The following is a 20880-nucleotide window of genomic DNA, read 5'->3' as shown; positions in this document are numbered from 1 at the left end:
TACACACTCAAAGACACAAAATGTATACACACTCAAAGACACAAAATTTTCCTTCCATTATGGAAGCTTACCTCCTTCTTGGTTGACTGGGTAATCCCGGGCCGAACACTGAGCTGATGTGTGACTAGCTTTCCACACTGGGTTTATCTGATGTGCCTCCTAAGGCTGCTCCCTTTTATAGGGGCTGGGATCAGTGATTGATTTAAAGACGTGATTGGATAACACTTGTCTGTTGATTGAATTACTGATGGAATCTTCATCCAGCCCCAGCTCCATGTCAGTGATTGATTTAAAGACGTGATTGGATAACACTTGTCTGTTGATTGAATTACTGATGGAATCTTCATCCAGCCCCAGCTCCATGTCTCTAATACAGTGTTCTATACCATCACTGGTCCTGGGTCAACAGGTCATAAACAAACACATTAATATTTCTGCAGGCTAGGTGCAGTGGCTCACACCTGTAATCTCAGCACTTTGGGAGGCTGAGGCAGGCAGATCACCTGAGATCAGGAGTTCAAGACCAGCCTGGCCAACATGGTGAAACCCTTTCTCTAATAAAAATACAAAAATTAGCCGGGCATGGTGGTGGGCACCTGTAATCCCAGCTACTTGGGAGGCTGAGGCAGGAGAATTACTTGAACCTGGGAGGCAGAGGCTACAGTGAGCCAAGATTGCGCCACTGCATTCCAGCCTGGGAGACAGAGCAAGACTCTGTGAATCCCTAGCCTGAGCAACAAAGCAAGACCCTGTCTCTACCAAAAATAATGTTAAAAATGTTAGCCAGGCATGGTGGCATGTCTGTGTAGCTTGTTTGAGCCAGGGAGTTCATGGCTACAGTGGATTATGACCGCCCCACTGAACTCTGGCCTGGGAAATGGAAGGAGACCAAGTCTCTAAAAAAAAACAAAACAAAACGAACAAAAAAAAACCCATGCCTGTAATCCCAGCACTTTTGGAGGCCGAGGTGGGCGGATCACGAGGTCAAGAGTTCGAGACCAGCCTGGCCAATATGGTGAAACCCCATCTCTACTAAAAATGCAAAAATTAGCCAGGCGTAGTGGCTTGTGCCTGTAGTCCCAGCTATTCAGGAGGCTGAGCAGAAGAATTGCTTGAACCACAGAGGCGGAGGTTGCAGTGAGCTGAGATTGTGCCACTGCACTGCAGCCTGGGCGACAGAGGTAGACTGTCTCAAAAACCAACAAACAAACAAACACACAAAAAAATACAAAATCTGCGGTAAAATGTAACAAGGTCCACATTAAATGAAAATATAAAGACAGGCCGGGTGTGGTGGCTCGCGCCTGTAATCCCAGCACTTTGGGAGGCCGAGGCAGGTGGATCATGAGGTCAGGAGTTTGAGACCAGCCTGACCAACATGGTGAAACCCGGTTTCTATTAAAAATACAAAAATTATCTGGGCGTGGTAGCATGCGCCTGTAATCCCAGCTACTCAGGAGGCTGAGGCAGAAGAATTGTTTGAATCCAGGAGGCAGAGGTTGCAGTGAGCCGAGATTACGCCACGGCACTCCAGCCTGGACGACAGAGCGAGACTGTGTCTCAAAAAAAAAAAAAAAAAAAAGAAGGAAAATATAAAGACAAACGTTAGTCTCACAAATTCTGATCAAGTTTTATTATAAATTACTCATAGAAACATGACAAACTTTTGCTCAAACTTTTAAGTTTTCAGAGATTTATGAATTACAAGGGTGGCAGAGGGCAAGGCTAATGCTGTGTCTCCTTCTGTGCCAATTCCAGGCTGGTGAAACAGAGGGGGCCCGGGACCCAGAGAAGGCATTCCTAATCCATCAAAAAGATGACAGGGGTTGAGACTAGGATTATATCAGTGGAAAGGGAGAAATTGGTGCATATTTTATATTGAGAAAGCATATGATGTTTGATAGACTTAACATGAGGCTTGAGAGAGATGGAGGAGTTAAAATGGTGAGAAGCGCCTGGTCACCTAGTGTGGTGGAAGCTGTGCCTTCTTCCCTGCACTCTCCCTCCCCACTTTCCACCCTCATACAGGCTGAGGCTTTGGTGGAGTTGAGAACGTATCGAAGGGGTGGGAGCTAATTACAGCCATGTGTTTCATCTGCTCCATCAGGCATGCAGCCTCTTGGGGCTTAGATTGTCCCCCTATCACTGTTGGGTACAGAGTTTGAATCTCCTGGTACTCCGCTGATGAAATGTCTGCTTGACTTCCCCGCATTAGGAATTATGTTCTGAATCCTCACATTATAAGACTGTGTACTAGTCCATTTCTCCAAGGAGTTTCATCCACATATACTCCATACAGAGAAGTATCCCTGCTCCCATCAAGAGCCAATTTTCCACTGGTGGTTTAGGTCCTGTCACCAACTATGTCATTAAACCAACTGTGACAGGAAAATTGGCTCTTGATGGAAGCAGGGATACTTCTCTGCTACAACAATGAAAAATGGGCTGGGCGCAGTGGCTCATGCCTGTAATCCCAGCACTTTGGGAGGCCGAGGCGGGTGGATCACCTGAGGTCAGGAGTTTGAGACCAGCCTGGCCAACATGGTGAAACCTCGTCTCTACTAAAAAAATACAAAAATTAGCCAGGCATGGTGGCAGGCGCCTGTAATCCCAAGTACTCGGGAGCCTGAGGCAGGAGAATCACTTGAACCTGGGAGGCCGAGGTTGCAGTGAGCCAAGATCGCACCACTGCTCTCCAGCCTGGGCGACAGAGTGAGACTCCGTCTCAAAAACAAACAAACAAACAAAAAACAATGAAAAACGTAGACAATGTGAGTACCACTGGAGGCCAGTTGTTAATTTGTGGTGGGTTGAAAGCATTTCCTGTCTGCTTCTGCAGTCTCAAGGAGTTCCTTGAGCTCTGTAAGGAGCTGTAAGGAAAAGCTTTGGGGGAAAAGCTGGCAATTTCTGTTTGGAGGAGGTTATTGGATTTTTGAGTTCAGATATACAGCCAGCTGTTGGACATGCTGGTGTGTAACTCTGGGAGCAGTTAGACCTGAGGCATGATGATATCAGTAAGAGTAGTAAGAGCATCAGGGATCATAATAACTAACCTTTAAGCAGTCAGGGCATATTTGACTCTGTTCTCAGTGCTTTCTGTACGTTAACCCATTTCCATCACAACAGTCCTGTAAAGTAGATCCTAAATAACTCCATTTTAACATCAAAGTAACAGAGGCACAGAGAAGTTCAGTACCTTGGCCAGTGCTACATGGCCTGTAAGTGGCTGGGCTAGGATTTGATACCTGGCTCCAGAGTGGGACTCTGAATGCTACATTAAGAAGGCAAAGACACACAGCCACTGTGTAAAACCAGCAGCTTTCTAGGGAATGGGCTAATGGAGGAGTGAAGGGCATGAGCAGGAAGATTTATCCTTGGGGAAACACAGATGGTGGAGGAAATGACCTGGTGATACCCCAACTTAGGCATAGAATAAACAGGCACAAAACAATAAAAATAAATGTGAAATCCACATAGTAATTTAATCAAATAAGGATATTACAAAGACAACTATCAAATGCTTTTCTGATCAATTGGGAAGGCAGGTAGTGCTGCCTTTGGTAAAAATAGATGACCCGTTTACATCCAGCATCATCTCAACTTGTGTCTGGTGAGTATCCCCGCTCCAGTGTGAGTGAGGAAAATAACCTTTGTTTCCAAGAAGACAAAGCCAATCCGCCTCAGTATGTAGGAAACAGTGATTTCAATTAGAATAATAATAATAATAATAAAAACCTGGTAGGAAAATAAACAAAACTGTTAACTTTCTATTTTTTTCCAGACAAAGTCTTGCTCTGTCGCCCAGGCTGGAGTGCAGTGGCGCGATCTTGGCTCACTGCAACTTCCGCACCCGGAGTAGCTGTGATTAAAGGCATGCGCCACCACACCCGGCTAATTTTTGTATTTTAGTAGAGACGGGGTTTCACCATGTTGGCCAGGATAGTCTCAAACTCCTGATCTCAGGTGATCCGCCCACCTCAGCCTCCCCAGGTGCTGGGATTACAGGCGTGAGCCACCACACCTGGTGACTTTCTTTTCTTTCTTTCTTTTTTTTTTTTTTTGAGAAAAAATATTTAGTCAATTTATTTATTATTTATTTATTTTTGGTTGTTGCACCTACTTTAATAACAACTTCAAAAAAGGAACAACATTCATCCGGTTCTAAATGTCTTTATGAACGCAAAGACTGGGGTCCCCTGCCAGCTTCCGAGGCAGCCCTGCACCTCCCGTAGGTGGCCGCACTTGGACCGCACCACTCCATTAGCTAAAAGCTACAACAGTCGTAAAGAGAAGGAAAGAACTGGAGAGCCAGCACGCGAAGCTTATCCAATGCTTCCAGTCATACAAGCAAGCTGCAGGATCTCACGGAGGTGCGTGGATCACCCCGTGGAAATTCTCCAGGGCGCATCGAAGCTTAGCATGTTTAGTGGAGACTTGGACAAAGCCCCGAGTCTGTACGGGACCTGTAGGAACCATGGCAGGCATCGGCTGCTTCCTGAGGATCTGATATGGTTCCTTTTTAAAAAGTGCATTCTTCAAAAGGCAAACTACCCAATTCCCTTTTAAATATGAATACAATACAACTTATAATACATACACTTGTCAAAATTGTGTGCAAAGAACTGCCAAAGTGACTTTCTCAAATTAAAAAATTGTCCTAAGATGATTTTCTGTAAACTTACTTGGGCCTCGCAAAGATATTTTAAGTATCAGTATTATTATTGAGACGGAGTTTCACTCTTGTTGCCCAGGCTGGAGTGCAGTGGCACGATCTCGGCTTACCACAACCTCCACCTCCCGGGTTCAAGCAATTCTCCTGCCTCAGCCTCCGGAGTAGCTGGGATTACTGACGTGGGCTGCCCAGCTTATTTTGTATTTTTAGTAGAGATGGGGTTTCTCCATTTTGGTCAGGCTGGTCTCGAACTCCTGATCTGGTGATCCACCCGCCTCAGCCTCCCAAAGTGTTGGGATTACAGGAGTGAGCCACCGCGCCCGGCCTTGGATTAATTTTAGAAAAAGGGTGACTTTAGGTCAAACACACATTTACAAAAGAACAATGATTCACCCAGGAGCTGACAGGTGCAGATTGATGTCAGTGAACCTGTCTGCTGGCTGCTTTTGTATGAGCTTTAAAAAAAATAAGTATTAAAATTTAAAATACAAAATTTGACACCAAGTGTAAACGTATTTGTGTCTGCAGACACTGGAGATACCAGGTGCCTCCCTGTATTTAGCAGCCTACACAAATGGTAAGGGGTGTGCTGCGGGATTTAGCCTGCTGGAGTGGCTGGGATGGGAAGAACCGCCAGAAGCCAAGTAGATACACTCCAGGAAAAGTATCAGAACTGAAGTTACAGAAAATGGAATCCTAGCAGCACAGTGGCAGCTAGATTCTTTTCGCTTTTGTCTGTAGCTTGCATTAGCAGAGTGCAATATCCAATTACTATGCACTTTACTATTCTAATCGTGCAGAGATCCCAAAAGGTAAAAGACCCCTATGCTTCCAGCCAGCAGCGGCTTTGCATGAGGACTGCCGGGCTCTCAGACCCCACATCCCTTGGCCTTCTTAGTGGGGAGAGCTCCCAGAATGCCGCTGGCTAAAAGCCTATTTTGCCCCTGGTCAGTCATGGAATAGCCCAGTCTAGCCTCATTGTTAATGAAGGACATCAATCCCAGGCCGGTCTCCATGAGGAGGGGGCGCTCCACGACCAGCACGCGTGCGCTTGTCCTGGAAAAGGACTTTCCTTTTTGGCGTTTTTGACCTTGGATTCACAGAGCCTTGAAGCTTTCCATCTGGCAGAGTTGCTGTGTTCTCATCCGCAGCAGCCATAGCGTGTTGTATGAAATTGGCACAGGGTACGTTTGTGGACCAGGGATTCCATCTGTTTAAGAAGGAAAGGCGGCTTCGCTTGCCCCACTGAATCCGAATCCCAAAACCTTCTCGCTTGTTGAGCGACTTAGGGGGAAATTGGAATTCTCCGCAGGAGACGGCATGCCATCCGGGCCGCCTGCCAGCCCTGGAGTCAGATGAAGCCGTCTTTACCGCTGAGCGCTCCCTGCCCCGTGACCAGCTCCCGCCGCTGCTTCTCACTGTCCCAGCGGCCCCTCGGCCGGCAGCCGCAGCCCCCGGGTCTCGCTGTCCTCCACGGCCGCACGACCGCGCCGACTCCTCCCCCGCCCCGGGTGCTGCGGGGCGGGAACACCAAGGATTCCCTGACCGGGGCGGCGCTGGGTCCCAGACGCTGAGCGGCCACAGCGCCTAGAGCCGCCCCCCGCCGCGCCCCAGCTCCTCGCCCGCCGCCAGCAGCGCCCTGGGGCTCTTGCTCGCCGAGTCCACCGAGCCCTGCAGCTGCGGCATCGCCGCGCCCGACCCCGACCCCTCACCTTCATCTGCCCAGGAATTTCTTTTCCCTCCCTCCCTTCCTCCCTTCCTCCCTTCCTCCCGTCCTCCCTTCCTACCTTCCTCCCTTCCTTCCTTCCTTTCTCTTTTTCTTTTCTCTTCTTTTTCTTTTTTGACGGAGACTCTCTCTGTCGCCCAGGCTGTAGTGCAATGGCACGATCTCGGCTTACTGCAATCTCCGCCTCCCGGGTTCAAGCCATTCTTCTGCCTCAGCCTCCTGAGTAGCTGGGACTACAGGTGCCTTCAGCTAGCCCGGCTAATTGTTTTTTAATTGGTATTTTTAGTAGAGACGGGGTTTCACCATGTTGGTCAGGCTGGTCTCGAACTCTTGACGTCAGGTGATCCACCCGCCTTGGCCTCCCACAGTGGTGGGATTACAGGCGTGAGCCACAGCGCCTGGGCTTCGCTAGTAATTTCAAAATCGTTTTATTAAAATTCAATAAAATTTAAACAAATCAAAATTTAAAGCATGCAATGAAGAGGATTTGTTCAATAAAGACAAATTCAATTACCAATGGCTTTTTTTTTTTTTTTTTTGAGACAGGTTGTCACTCTGTCACCCAGGCTGCAGTACAGTGGTGGGATCTGGGCTCACTGCAACCTTTGCCTCCCAGGCTCAAGAAATCCTCCCACCTCAGCCTCCCGAGTAGCTGAAAGTAGCTGGGATTACAGGCTCATGATACCACGCCCAGCTAATTTTTTTTTTTTTTTTTTGAGACATGGTTTTACCACGTTGTCCAGACTGGCCTCGAACTCCTAGGCTCAAGCGATCCTCCCGCCTCGGCCTCCCAAAGTGCTGGGATTACAGGCGTGAGCCACTCGCGCCCAGCCTATAGCATTTTCCTGACATAAAGGTCTACCATTATCTTAATGGTATAGAAAGGAAATGTGTGTGTATGTGTACATAAATGTAAATATTGGGACTTATTACCTAGTAATAAAATAGTATTAGCTGAAATATAGAAGTGATTTTTTTTTTGCCTCAGGTCTTAGCTTTAAATAACATGTGGGATTCAAAGTGAAGAATAACAATCCCGGGTGCGGTGGCTCACGCCTGTAATCCCAGCACTGTGGGAGGCTGAGGCGGGCGGATCACATGATTTCAGGGGCCTGTAATCCCAGCACTGTGGGAGGCTGAGGCGGGCGGATCACTTGAGTTCAGGAGTTGGAGACAGCCTGGAAAACATGGTGAAATCCAGTCTCTACAAAAAGTACAAAAATTAGCTGGGAGTGGTGGTATGTCCGTAGTTCCAGCTATTGGGGGTGGGCGGTGGGGGGCAGAAAAGGGGCTGAGGCAGGAGGATCTCTTGAACCCAGGAGGTTGAGGCTGCAGTGAGCTGAGATCGTGCCACTCTACTCCAGCCTGGGTGACAAATGACAGCCTGTTAAACAACAACAACAAAAAAAAACCCAAAGTAAAGCATAATCTTAGGCTGGGTGTAGTGACTCACGCCTGTAATCTCAACACTTTGGGAGGCCAAGGCAGGTGGATCACTTGAGGTCAGTAGTTCAAGACCAGCCTGGCCAACATGGTGAAACCCATCTCTATTAAAAATACGAAAATTAGCTGGGCGTGGTGGCTCAAGCCTGTAGTCCCAGTTTCATGGGAGGTTGAGGCGGGAGAATCACTTGAACCAGGAGGAAGAGGCTGCAGTGAGCTGAGATTGTGCCACTGCACTCCAGTCTGGGCAATAGAGTGAGACTCCCTCTCAAAAAACAAAAACAGACAAACAAAAAACCAAATCTCTCAGTGGTAAAAATATTTGTATATTTTTACAATCTTGGATAGGTAAGCCGTTAATATGTAAACACTGAAAAAAGTCAATTTTTAATAAAATGAAATATTAATGAAAAATAATTGCAAATTAAAACAATCTAAATAAGATATTTAAATACATAGAATGTAAAAGAGAAAGTTATCAATCACTTTACTATTGTTAATAGCCAGATAAAAGAAAAAAATACAACATATAAAAAGATATAATCCTGAGAAAAAAATAAAAACATAAAATGTTTGGCTCACATTCAAATGAAATTGAAATGACTTATTTTAATTGTAGCTTGTATTACTTTGCTCAAATTTGTTATGGGTTAAATTCTTCTGGAAGAAATTTTATGTTTCTTTTATTTTCTATCATAAACCATAATTAAACATGATTTACAAATTTACAATTGGCAGTTCTTTTTTTCTTTTCCTTTTTTTTTTTTTGAGACAGAGTCTCGCTCTGTTGGCCAGGCTGGAGTGTAGTGGTGCAATCTCAGCTCACTGCAGCCTCTGCCTTCCAGGTTCAAGTGATTCCCCTGCTTCAGCCTCCTGAGTAGCTGGGACTACAGGCATGCACCACCACATCCAGCTAATTTTTTTATTTTTAGTACAGACGGGTTTTATCATGTTGGCCAGGCTGGTCTTGAACTCCTAACCTCAGATTTTCTGCCCACCTCAGCCTCCCAAAGTGCTGGGGTTACAGGCATGAGCCACCGCGCCCAGCATGGTAGTTCTTTAAAGTAAGCTAAAACACTTGAAGATGTCAAAATTCTGAGTACAGAATATTCACAGACTTGTATTTATACAGGTCTACTTTTATCACTCACTTTTACCTCAATAGGATTTTTAAAGAATCTCTAATTTTTGTTTCTGGCACATTTTATTTAGGCTTTATAAAAATAAAAAGTTTTCCTTTTTGTGATTATAGTTTAGTAGTTTTTATTACAGTAAACCACTTATGCCATTGAATAAATAGAGCAAATGGCATTACTTTTGGGAGGAGAAAACTCCCTGTTGATAAATATATACATCAACCTGTGGAGACAGACGTGTTGGAGTTGAAAGCATTGATTTCACCAGTAACAATCGTGTGTGATTTATGGTCACTGATTAGCACGTTACATGAAGGGAATATGGAGAAAGAATTTACTCAGCAGTAAGTCAAGCAGAGGTGAGTTAAAGGAGATCTTGCAAAATTTGTGTAAATTAATGAAAATCTATCTGGAAGGATCCTCACCACTTGTAGACAGTGTTCCTTCCTTAGGTTGAGGATGTGGAAGAAGGAGGGGGATAGTGTGTCCCAGTGAGTATTCACCATAGACACATACGTTTATTCCAAATATTCATTAAAATATTTTAATATTAAGAGAAGTTATGAAATTACTGGTAAAATAAAAATATAGGGGATCAATGAATCAAAAGAGGAGAATAACTGGAAAACTTTTGGAAGAGAAATCTTAAAATGAATTTAAGTAACAAAATGTAGGTCAGTAGACATAGTGTGGGCATTAATAAAGTTTCTCTAAAGTCCAAACACCGTTGCTGTGGTAATCAATCATACCAATTCTTCAAAAATCATAGTAACTAGTAATGAAGGCTCAATTTTATCCTGATCTGAAGGATTGTGTGGAGACAGAAGAGGAATCTACACTGGGGGCCAGGGGAGGTAAAAATGCCCTTCACTCACAGCCTCTGGTCAACACTTTTGTTTGCTAAAAATCCACTTAAACTAGGCAAGGAAGGGAGGAGGGAGGCAGAATAACAGAGGAGACAGGAACAGAGAAGCAATTCAGAAACTTTGAGGATAGAGAAAAGTACTGTGAGTACATGAGAATGAGAATGTCAAGACACTTTTAGAAATATAATTATCTGTTTGCAGGGTGAGATACTTAGGGATTTTTAAGCTCCATGAATTTTTCATGGCTGAAACTCACAACCCTCCTCTACTCCTCCATATTTATCTGTAAGTAAAATTTGCATTATTATAAATGGGATAATTGAGACTCATTTAAACAGTAGAAAAATGTTCAGAGTCTTCTGCTGATGACAGAATGTGGAGACATTACAGATTCCAGTTTGCACAACCTGCTGTTTCACAGAAGAAATGCACATATCAGCACCTGTCTCACAGACACTAGGTATCTGCACAGCACCAAGAGCTCACCATTGTCATCTAACTGTTCTTAACATGTCTGTAGCATCAAGCCTTTATCTGTGGCATATAGACAGGATGCGATGTGTGTCTAGTTTTCTCAGCAAATGACCTTCCTGCTATATAAACTCTTTTGTGTTCCAAACCCAGAAATGTTTTACAGAGAACAATTAATACTGAATTTTCTGAGATAGTTTCCATCTAAGGACCTGAAACTTACTTGAAAAGCATGAATTACTCACTTGGCATCTGGTGTCAGAATGATGGAGTGACGGCATCTGTACAGGTGTGGAAAGGACATCTGAACCTGAGATAAAGATTTGGAACTCCGTGATCTCACCTTTTTGCTGGGAAGTGGTTATCACTTCACCTGTAATTGCAGCGACCATCTGTAAAGAGAATGGAGGTTATTTGCGAAGAATATTTGAGTATTGTGTATATTACTGAAACTATTAATGGTGAATCATAAAGATATCTAATAGGAATGACAGAAGTAGCTGAGGAACACCCTATGTAGGAAAAAATGAAAAAGTAAAAATAAAATTGATCTGTAGGGCAGGTAAGCAGAGGACAGCAAGATCTAAGGAGAAAGAGAATGAAGGTGAGAATATGGCTCTGCTGGATTCCTGGCTGCTTTGAAGGTTTTGGTAGCAGAATATAGAGCTGTGTGTGTGTGTTTTAATCATCCGATAGAACAAAGGTAACTTGAAGGTAGAGACAGTGAATGAATTAGACAGAATTTCTGGAGAGGTAAAAATGAATAGGAAATTGGTATGTCATATTTCTTCAGTGTTTCAAAAACTCTTTATTGAGACCAGGTGCAGTGGCTCCCACTTGCAATACCAGCACTTTGGGAGGCAGAAGCAGGAGGATCCTTTGAGCCCAAGAATTTTGAGAGTTCGAGGCTGCTGTTAGCTGTGATCATGCCACTGAACTCCAGCCTGGATGACATAGCAAGGCTCTGCCCCTCAAAAAAAATTATTGCATATTTTTTGTGGGTCGGGTCATTTTTTCATTATATGGGGTATATCAACACACAAAATTAAAAAGAAAATTGCCTACATGGAACTTAGACTTAGTTGATAGAAACAGACAGTAAGCAGTAAGCAAAGCACCCACGTTATTAGGCTGATAGTGTATTAGAAAATGATGGGTCCTACAGAGCAGGATACAGCCGAGAAGTAAAGTTGGTAAGGATGGGGTGAAACAGTAAATCAGGTGTTCATAGTAGGACTTACAGTGAAAATGACATTTAAGATATATTTTAAGGGGGCGAGGAACTTAGCTTTCTTTCTTCTTTACAGATTATATATTTCTTGTCTCACCTAATTGCATGAGATAGGACTTTCAATATAATTGACTATATGTGCAGACAGTGACCATCCTCCTTTGGTTTCTGGTCTCGAAAATATTTTAATAATGGACCATGAGTTATTGTATTTACTCTAGGATTTTGCAGATGTTCTTTATAAGATTAAGGAAGAGTATTTTTGGAGCAATTTGGGAATATATTACTTCTTTTTTTTTTTTTTTTTTGAGACACAGTCTCACTCTGTTGCCCAGGCTGGAGTGCAATGGCATGATATTGGCACACTGCAACCTCTGTCTTCTGGGTTCAAGTGATTCTCCTGCCTCAGCCTCCCAAGTAGCTGGGATTACAGGCACGTGCCACCATGCCTAGCTAATTTTTGCCTGTTTAGTAGGGACGGGGTTTCGTCATGTTGGCCAAGCTAGTCTTGAACTCCTGATCTCAGGTGATCTACCTGCCTCGGCCTCCCAAAGTGCTGGGATTACAGACCTGAGCCACTGCACCCAGCCAGAAGTATATTACTTCTTGAGCCATGAATATTTTTGGTGTGTATTATTATTTTCCTTAAACAAATTTAGTGCAGTATAATACAAATAGGATGATCCCCAATTTCCAGTGTATAATTTGATGAGTGCTGACAAATATAAACAGCATGTAACCACTACCACAATCCTGATAGAGAAGGTTCTCATCACCCTATGTACTCTTCTGCCCTTTGCAGTCAGCCCCTTCCTCCTAGGCCCAGATCTGAGGATCACTCATTTGCATTTTGCCACTTGAGTTTTACCATTTCTAGATTTTTATCTGAAAGAAATTTTACTGTATATAGACTTCTGAGTTTGGTTCCTTCACTTATGCTTTTGAGATTCAGATTAATGTTTTTTTCCCTTATGTCAGTAGTTCATTCCTTGACGTTTATGAGGAATATTCTATTTATAAATGTAACACAATTACCCATTCAGATGTGCATAGACATTTGTTTTTGTTTTCCAGTCTTTAGCTTTGAAGAAAATTGTTGATAACACGCAAAATCAGTTGGCTTTCTATATCCATGGGTTCTGCATCTATAGATTCAACCCACTGCAAATTGAATATTTGGAAGAAAAATTGCATCTGTACTGAACATGTACAGACCTTTTTTGGGTCATTACTCCCTAAACATTACAACTATTGTGTAGCAACTATTTAAACAGCATTTACACTGTATTAGGTGACAACGTATAGCAACTATTTAAACAGCATTTGCATTGTATTAGGTATTATAAGTAATTTAAATTATAATTTAAATTATGTGGGAGGATATACACAGGTTATATGCAAATACCACATCATATTATATAAGAGACCAGAACATCTTCAGGTTTTGGTATCCTTGGGGGTCCTGGAATCAGTCCCCCATGGATACTGAGGAATGATTATACAAGTATTTCTATGGACACGTTTCCATCTCTTGAGGTTATACTTAGGAATGAGATTAATTTATCAAATGATAAGTGGACAACTAACTTTAATAACGGCTACAGTGTTTTCCAAATTTATTTATTTTGCATTTCCACCAGCAATGTATGAGAGCTCCAGTTTATTTCATATCTTCAACAGCTAGGTGTGATCATTCGGTTAATGTTACTCATCAAAATGAGTATGTAGTGGTATCTCATTGTGGTTTTCATTTGTAGTTCCTTAAATAGTAATAATTCTGAACTTATTTTCATGCATTTATATACCATTCATATATCATCTTTAGTGAAAAATGTGTTCAAATATTTTGCCTTTTTTTTTTTTTTTTTGACATGGAGTCTAGCTCTGTCGCAGACAGACGGAGGGCAGACGGAGTTTCACTCTTGTTGCCCAGGCTGGAGTACAGTGGCGCGATCTCAGCTGACTGCAACCTCTGCCTCCCAGGTTCAAGCAATTCTCCTGCCTCAGCCTCTTGAGTAGCTGGCATTACAGGTGCCTGCCACCACTCCTGGACACTCCCGGATAATTTTTGTATTTTTACTAGAGACGAGGTTTCACCATGTTGGCCAGGCTGATGTTGAACTCCTGTCCTCAAGTGATCCGCCTGCCTCAGCCCCCCAAAGCGTTGGAATTACAGCTATGATATCTCACCCTGTTGCCCAGGCTGGAGTGCAGTGATTTGATCATAGCTCACTGAAGCTTCAACCTCCCTGGAATCAGTGATCCTTCCATCTCAGCCTCCCAAGTAGCTGGGGCCATAGGCACACACCACCATGCCCAGCTTATTAGCTAATTTTTGTAGAAACAGTGTTTTGCCATGTTGCCCAGGCTGGTCTTGAACTTTTGCCTATATTTAAATTGTGTTGTTTATGCTATTTGTAGGGATGTTTTACGTATTCTGAATACTCATCATTTATTAGATAGAGGTTTCACAAATATTTTTCGCAGGCTGTAGTTGGCCCTTTCCTTTTTTTACAGGGGGTATATGGGTGAAGTCAACTTGCCAGTCCTCTTGTGGGAAATGGCCTCATGCCCGATGAGTGGAGAAAGGAGGTGGTTTAAGAGCCCCTTCAGGGGAAGTCTGACCACAAACTGGGCAGACTGGTTAAACATTCAAGGTTGGTTGTCATGGTGGTGGAGTGTGTGTAAGTTTTTAAAAACTGGGGTATGTGGTAACAACCAGCATGGAAGTGGTTGTGGATGTGGGAGGGAACAGAGAGTTCTTGAGATTTGGGCAAGATGAGTTTGTGTCAAGATAACATCAGCCTTCCCTTTGGGTAGCCCCAGTGTTAGTTTGACTTGTTCCTCCTGGGTGTATGAGGGATGTGTGCTGGGAAAATGGACAACAGTGATGGGATGTCGTGGGCCACCTGCCAGGCTGCTGAGTCTGCCATAATGTTTCCCTTGGTTATGGCATCTGTAGCTCTCTGGTGTCCATTGCAATGGATAATGGTGGCCTCTAATGGTAGTTTAGCTACCTCCAGCAACCTGTGTATCAGTTTGCCATTTACTATGCAGGTCCCTTTGGTACTAAGAAAACCTCTTTCCTGTGAGATTAAGGCTTGGGAGTGTAGAATGTGGTATGCATACTTACAGTTAGTGTAAATATTGACCCTTTTTCCTATTACTAGGGTGAGGGCCCTAGTTAGGTCGACTAATTCTGCCTGTTAGGAGGTGGTAGGGGATGCGACAGTATTGGACTCCAGGAGCTTGTGTTTGGCAACGATGGTGTAGCCTGCTGCAAGACATGGCTCTTTAAAAGAGCTCCCATCAATGAACCATGTAGGTGTCCCCTGTAAGGGGGTCTCTGATATGTGTCGGAAAGGGAAGGAAAGGGAATCTAAAAAGTCCAAGCAGGAGTGAGAGAGTTCAGAGTCAAAGGTCCTTATAGGGAAGAGGGTGGCTGGGTTAAGAACTTTACATCTTTGGTAGGTGATTAGAAGGTTGTTTATGTAGGAGGTGTGTGTTTGTTGTAAGTAAGATAGCAGGAGGGAAAGAAGGGAGCAATGACTCATGAGTTCCTGTAGGTTATGAGAAGGTGCAATGGTAATGTATTGATAGAGGGTGAGTTTTTGAGCTTCTGAGGCCAACAGCATAGACACACATAAGATCCTTAAACAGGGTGGCCAACCTTAGATGACTGAGTTCAGTTGTTTTGAGAGATATACAATGGCTTGTGGGGTACCGCTGAATGTTTGACAGAGTAGCCCAAGAACAAGGCCTTGGTTAGAATGAACATACAGAGTAAAGGGCTTGTTGGGGTTGGGTAGTCCCAGTGCTGGCGACATTGAAAGGGCATTTTTCAGTTTTTTGAACTGGGAGTCAACGGTACAGACTGGATCCAGGTGTTCTAGGATGGGCCCACATGATGTGGTGTACAGCAGCTTGGTCAGCAAGTTGGGAATCCATAGCCAGAAGTATCCCATAAGGCTCAAGAAGGAAAGGAGGTTCTTTGTATGAGAAAGGGGCATATCCCAGATTAGCTTCTTCCATTGGGTTGGTATGGCCTGAATATTAGGGATTAGGATAAGTCCCAGGTAGGTAACCTGGGGTTGGGTTACTTGAGCCTTTGTGAGTGAGACCTAATATCCCCAAGAATGGAGAAAGTCTAGAAGCTGAATGATGTGTTGGATGGATAGATAGGTTAAGGGAGGGGCTACAGAGAAGGGTGTTATTGATGTATTGGAGGAGGGTGCTAGGAGCAAGGGGAAGTTTAGCCAGGTCCCTGGTGAGGGCCTGTCCAAATAAGCAGGGGCTATTCCAGCCCCCCTGTGGGAATATAGTCCATGTTAGCTGTGTGGATGTGTGAGTATCAGGATCTGTCCAGGTGAAAGCAAAAAGGCTTTGGGAGGCTGGATCCAAGAGGATGGTGAAAAAAGGTGTCCTTCAAGTCCAATACAGATAAATGAGTGGTGGAGGTGGGGGGATATGGGAAAGTAAAGTGTAGGGGTTGGGGGCCACCAGATGGATGGGCACCACTGCCTGGTTAATAAATAAAAAATCCAGGTAGTTGGGCCCATCAGTTTTCCAGATGGCCAGGATAGATAGGGGTGTTGTGGAGAGATTTAACAGGCTTGAGAATTTGGGCTTGCAGGAATTTCCAACGAATGAGTTTGAGGTCTCTGAGGCCAGCTGGGCTAAGGAGGTACTGGGCTGACAAAGGAATGTAGAAGGGTTTTGAAAGGTTATTTTGTCTGGGGTGTGGTGTGCTGCTATTGTTGGCTTGGAAACATCGCAAACCTTGGGGTTGACAGAGGCTAGCAAATTGGATAAGGAAGATGAGGGAGAGGAGAGGGAAGCGTCCAGTTGACAGAGTAAAATAAAAGGGGTAGAATGACAGGGGGTAAATTCTATGGAAAACTGGAATTGATTAATATATTCAGTCCCAAAATAGGGGTGGGACATTGAGGGATGACCGGGAATGAGTGGGTGAAGCAAGTGTTGACTAGGTTACATAATAGGGGGCCAGTCTGTTTATGTTTAGAGGGTATTCCATCAACTCCTAAAATAGTGATGGAAGAACTGAGGAGAGGTCCAGAATATTCTGGTAGAACTGAGTATGTTGCCCAGTATCCAATAGGAAAGACATGAGCTTACTAGAGACTGACAGTGTTACCCTGGGTTCTAAGGTGGTGATGGTGGTGGGTGATCCTGTCAGTCTTCAGTGGCCAGGCCAAGAATGCTTGCCAGACTGGGATCTGGAATGGGGGACCTGTTTGAGTTAGAGGTGGTCAAGCAGGATGAAGCGTCTTGCTGAGCACAGTCTGACTTCCAGTGTCCCTTGATACCACAGATGGGGCAAGGTTTTGAGGGCCGCCTGGGATTAGGGCAGGCTTTTGCCCAATGACCCTGTTGGCTGCACTTAAAACAGGCTCCTGGTGAGGGCTGTCCTGAGGTTGAGGATTTTTGTATGCATTGGGAACCCTGTTGTATGGCATCTGCCAGCACCTGGTATTTAGCCTAGTACCTTTTGAACTTTTGGGTTTTCGGTTCTTCCTCCCTATTGTTAGAGACTTTGAAGGCCACTTTGATTAAGTCTCTGGAGATTTTGAGGGCCATCTTCCAGTCTTTGGAGTTTTTTTCTGAATATCAGGGGTTGACTGGGAAATGAAATGTAAGTGGAGATAGATTCTGCCCTTGTTGGCCTGAGGGCTTTAGGTGGTGTATTTAATCATGGCTTCTGAAAGGCGAGAAAGAAAAAGAGCAGGATTTTCTTTCCTTTTTTTTTTTTTTTCTTCTTTGAGATGGAGTCTCACTCTGTCACCCAGGCTGGATTGCAGTGGAGTGATCTCAGCTCACTGCAACCTCCACCTACCAGGTTCAAGTGATTCTCCTGCCTCAGCCTCCTGAGTGGCTGGGATTACAGAGGCGCACCACCATGCCCGGCTAATTTTTTAGTAGAGGCAGGGTTTCACCGTGTTGATCAGGCTGGTTAAGAGCAGGATTTTCATCAAGGCCTTGAATAATTTCCTTTATCTTTTCATAGTTGACTACCTTAAGAGTGGCTTTATTCATGCCTGCCAGGAGGCATGTTATCTTATGATATTGCCTTTACCTGTCTGGGGAAGTTGGCTGATAATCCCACTGGGATCAGTTCTGGGGACAACCAAGGCCCCAACTGGGTTATGAGCTGCATCTTGGTGGTGGAGAGCATCAGTGTGAGCCTGAGCAGCTGTCCAGACATGTCCCCTGTCCTCAGGGGTAAGAGGGGAGGAGAGGATGACATAAAGGTCATGCCAGATTAGGTCATAAGATTGAGTGATGTACAAAAATCTCTTACAGAAGGAGGCAGGGTCTGTGGAAAAACAGCTGAGTCTCTTTTCAATTTGGAAGAGGTCAGCTAGGGAAAAGGGAACATGGACTCAGACTATGCCTTCAGCCCCTGCCATCTCCCACAAGGGAAGGACTCTGAAAGGGTTTTGGATGTGGGCATGGCCTTCAGTGGGAGGGTGTTAGGCACAGGACTGTGTATGCAGTGGAGAAAGAAGGGAGGATGGAGGATGATGGTGAGGGGGTGGAGGAGCCAGAGGGGGAGATGGAGCCAAAGGAGAAGGAGGAGGATATGGTGGTGAGGAGGGGTTCAAGGGCAGAGGTTCATCGACTGGGTCAAAATCAGAGGAGGAAGGCTTGTCCGAAAGAGGAGGTGTTTTCGTGGGTCTTTTGTTGAAGAGGAGGATTTGAAAGGGTGAACAGGATTGACAGAGAGAGGACCACAAACAGAGATAAACAAAGGCCTGAATATAGGGCACCCCGGACCATTTACCATTGCATTGGAGAAAGCTTTTTAGATCACGTTGAATTTGGAAGTTCAATGTCCTGTTTTCCGGCCATCAACTACATTGTCCAGCTTATATTGGGGCCAAGCCACATTACAAAGGAAAATAAGGCGTTTGGTTTTAATGGAGTCCACCAAGCCCAGGGTTTTGAGGTTCTGGATGAGTATCTGAGAGGGGTGTCTTGAGGGGGTTTTTAGGAGCCCTGCCCCATATTGGTGGCCAGGAGGGTGAGATAGGTGTGTGGGGTGGTGAGTATCCTGATTCCAATCATGAGGAGGGATGGAGAAGAGCTGGGGCATCCCTGAAGCTTTTCACAGTCCCTTGGGGGTTGGAGCAGTGAGCATTCTGAGGACATCCCCTGAGAAGGCAGGTCAGGGTTACCCAGTGGTGACTGGGGAGTTCTCTCACCTGGCACTGGGCTTTCTGGAAATATGAGAGGAATCCAGAGGGGGAAAGGGGAACTCACCCAGAAATCGGAGACTGGTGTTGGATATGATGTCCAGTAATTGGAGTGATCCTTGCTGGAGCTTCCTAGTGGAAGAAGGAGAGAAAAGGGAAAGTGGTAGGAAGACGGGGCTGGGAGTGAAGGGTCTAATTAGGATCTGGGAATTCACCTGGGATGAGCTGCCGCTGCTCACTGCTTCCCAGGTTGCAAAAAGGGATTCCTCCAAGTGAACCCAAGCCTCGTCCCGGGTTTCAGAACTGAGAGCAAGGAAGGGAGAAGGAACGGAATGGAGATGGCTCTATGGCAAAACAGGTTTATTGAACAAAGGCCTGTAGAGGGGCACACCAGCTAGCGCTGGAGTCCACCCCTGCTTACAGATTGGGGTAATTATAGGTCTAGGCGGGAGAGGTCTGGGCTTGTTGCAGACTGGGGTGGGGCGTTGTGGTTAGCTGCTGATAAGGGAGGGATTTCCTGCAGTCAGGTGGTTAGGCTTGGGACTTGTCTGGCAGGATGTTTCTCACAGCCAAAGACCTAGTGGAATTTTCCACTCTGTCCAGGGTTTATGAAATGGCAGGGGTTTACAAAATGGCACCGTTTGGGCTAACATTATCTTTATTTATTTATTTATTGAGATGGAGTCTCACTCTGTCCCCCTGGCTGGAGTACAGTGGTGTGATCTTAGCTCACTGCAACCTCCACCTCCCAGGTTCAAGTGATTCTCCCATCTCAGCCTCATAGGCAGCTGGAATTACAGGTGTCTGCCACCATGCCTGGCTAATTTTTGTATTTTTAGTAGAGACAGGGTTTCACCATGTTGGCCAGGCTGGGCTTAAGTGATCCACTCGCCTCTGCCTCTCAAAGTGGTGGGATTACAGGTGTGAGCCCCTGAGGCTGGTGGAAATTCATGTTAAAACTTAATTTCTAATGCAATGGTATTATGAGATTAAGAGATGGGGCCTTTAGAAGGTGATTAGGTTGTTATGACAGCTCCTCCCTTAAGAGTATGATTAAGGCCCTTATAAGAAAGAGACTTTGGCTGGGCATCGTGGCTCACGCTTGTAATCCCAGCACTTTGGGAGGCCGACGGGGGCAGATCACCTGAGGCCAGGAGTTCGAGACCAGCCTGGCCAACATAGCAAAACCTTGTCTCTACTAAAAGTACAAAAATTAGCCAGGGGTGGTGGCAGGCGCCTGTAATCCCAGTTACTCAGGAGGCTGAGGCAGGAGAATCGCTTGAACCCAGGAGGCAGAGGTTGCAGTGAGTCGAGATCGCACCACTGCATTCCAGCCTGGGCAACGAGAGCAAGACTCCATCTCAAAAAAAAAAAAAAAAAAAAAAGAGGCTTCATCCTCATTAGTATAGTGGTGAGTAACCTAACCCTTCTGAGTAGCTGGGATTACAGGTGCCCGCCACCACACCCAGCTAATTTTTGTATTTTTGGTAGAGAGGGGGTTTCACCATGCTGGTCAGTCTGGTCTCGAACTCCTGACCTCAGGTGATCCACCCACCTCGGCCTCCCAAAGTGCTGGGATTACAGGCGTGAACCACCACACCCAGCCGAAAATTACACATTCTGATGTAGAAATATACAGAACAGTGAACTATACACACTGTGGAAATATACAGAACAGTGAAAAATTTTTAAGAATTTATTTTGAAGTACAGATATGCAGGATGTTGCAAATGTAGTTGTGGGATCAGGAGCAAGAGCGAAGTTGGAGGTGCCACACACTTTCAAACAACCAGATCTCGTGAGAACTCACTATCATGAGGACAGCACCAAAAGGGTGGTGCTAAACCATTCAGGGGAAACCACCCTCATGAGCCAATCACCTCCTGCCAGGCCCCACCTCCAACATTGGAGATTACATTTCAACATGAGGTTTGGGCAGGACAGATATCCAAACCATATCAATAGTGCAGAGTACCTTTCACCTACTTTGCCCAATAGTAGCATCTTATATAACCTTAGTACATTACCAAAACCAGGAATGCCACATTGGTTCAATCCTCAGACCTCTTTCAGAGCTCACCATTTTATATACTCGTTGTGTGTGTGTAGTTCTATGCTTTT

General features: G+C 44.9%; 1 protein-coding gene across 1 annotated transcript in view; it reads right to left on the bottom strand.

Annotated features, from left to right (window-relative positions):
* ZSCAN4 (zinc finger and SCAN domain containing 4) overlaps positions 1-19233 on the bottom strand; it is a 27952-nt gene extending 8719 nt beyond the window's left edge. The window contains exons 1-4 of the mRNA XM_009436554.5: positions 18975-19233; positions 18827-18891; positions 10560-10706; positions 72-397 (exon numbers count right to left, since the gene is read on the bottom strand). The gene's annotated coding sequence lies outside the window, so the exon portion shown is untranslated. The remainder of the gene's footprint in view (positions 1-71; positions 398-10559; positions 10707-18826; positions 18892-18974) is intronic.
* Between the last annotated feature and the right edge of the window lie 1647 nt (positions 19234-20880).

The sequence above is a fragment of the Pan troglodytes genome, chromosome 20 (assembly GCF_028858775.2).
Source record: "Pan troglodytes isolate AG18354 chromosome 20, NHGRI_mPanTro3-v2.0_pri, whole genome shotgun sequence".
In the NCBI taxonomy this organism is placed as follows: Eukaryota; Metazoa; Chordata; class Mammalia; order Primates; family Hominidae; genus Pan; species Pan troglodytes.
Note: the sequence above shows the minus strand (reverse complement) of the source record. Positions and strands in the feature narration are given on the sequence as shown.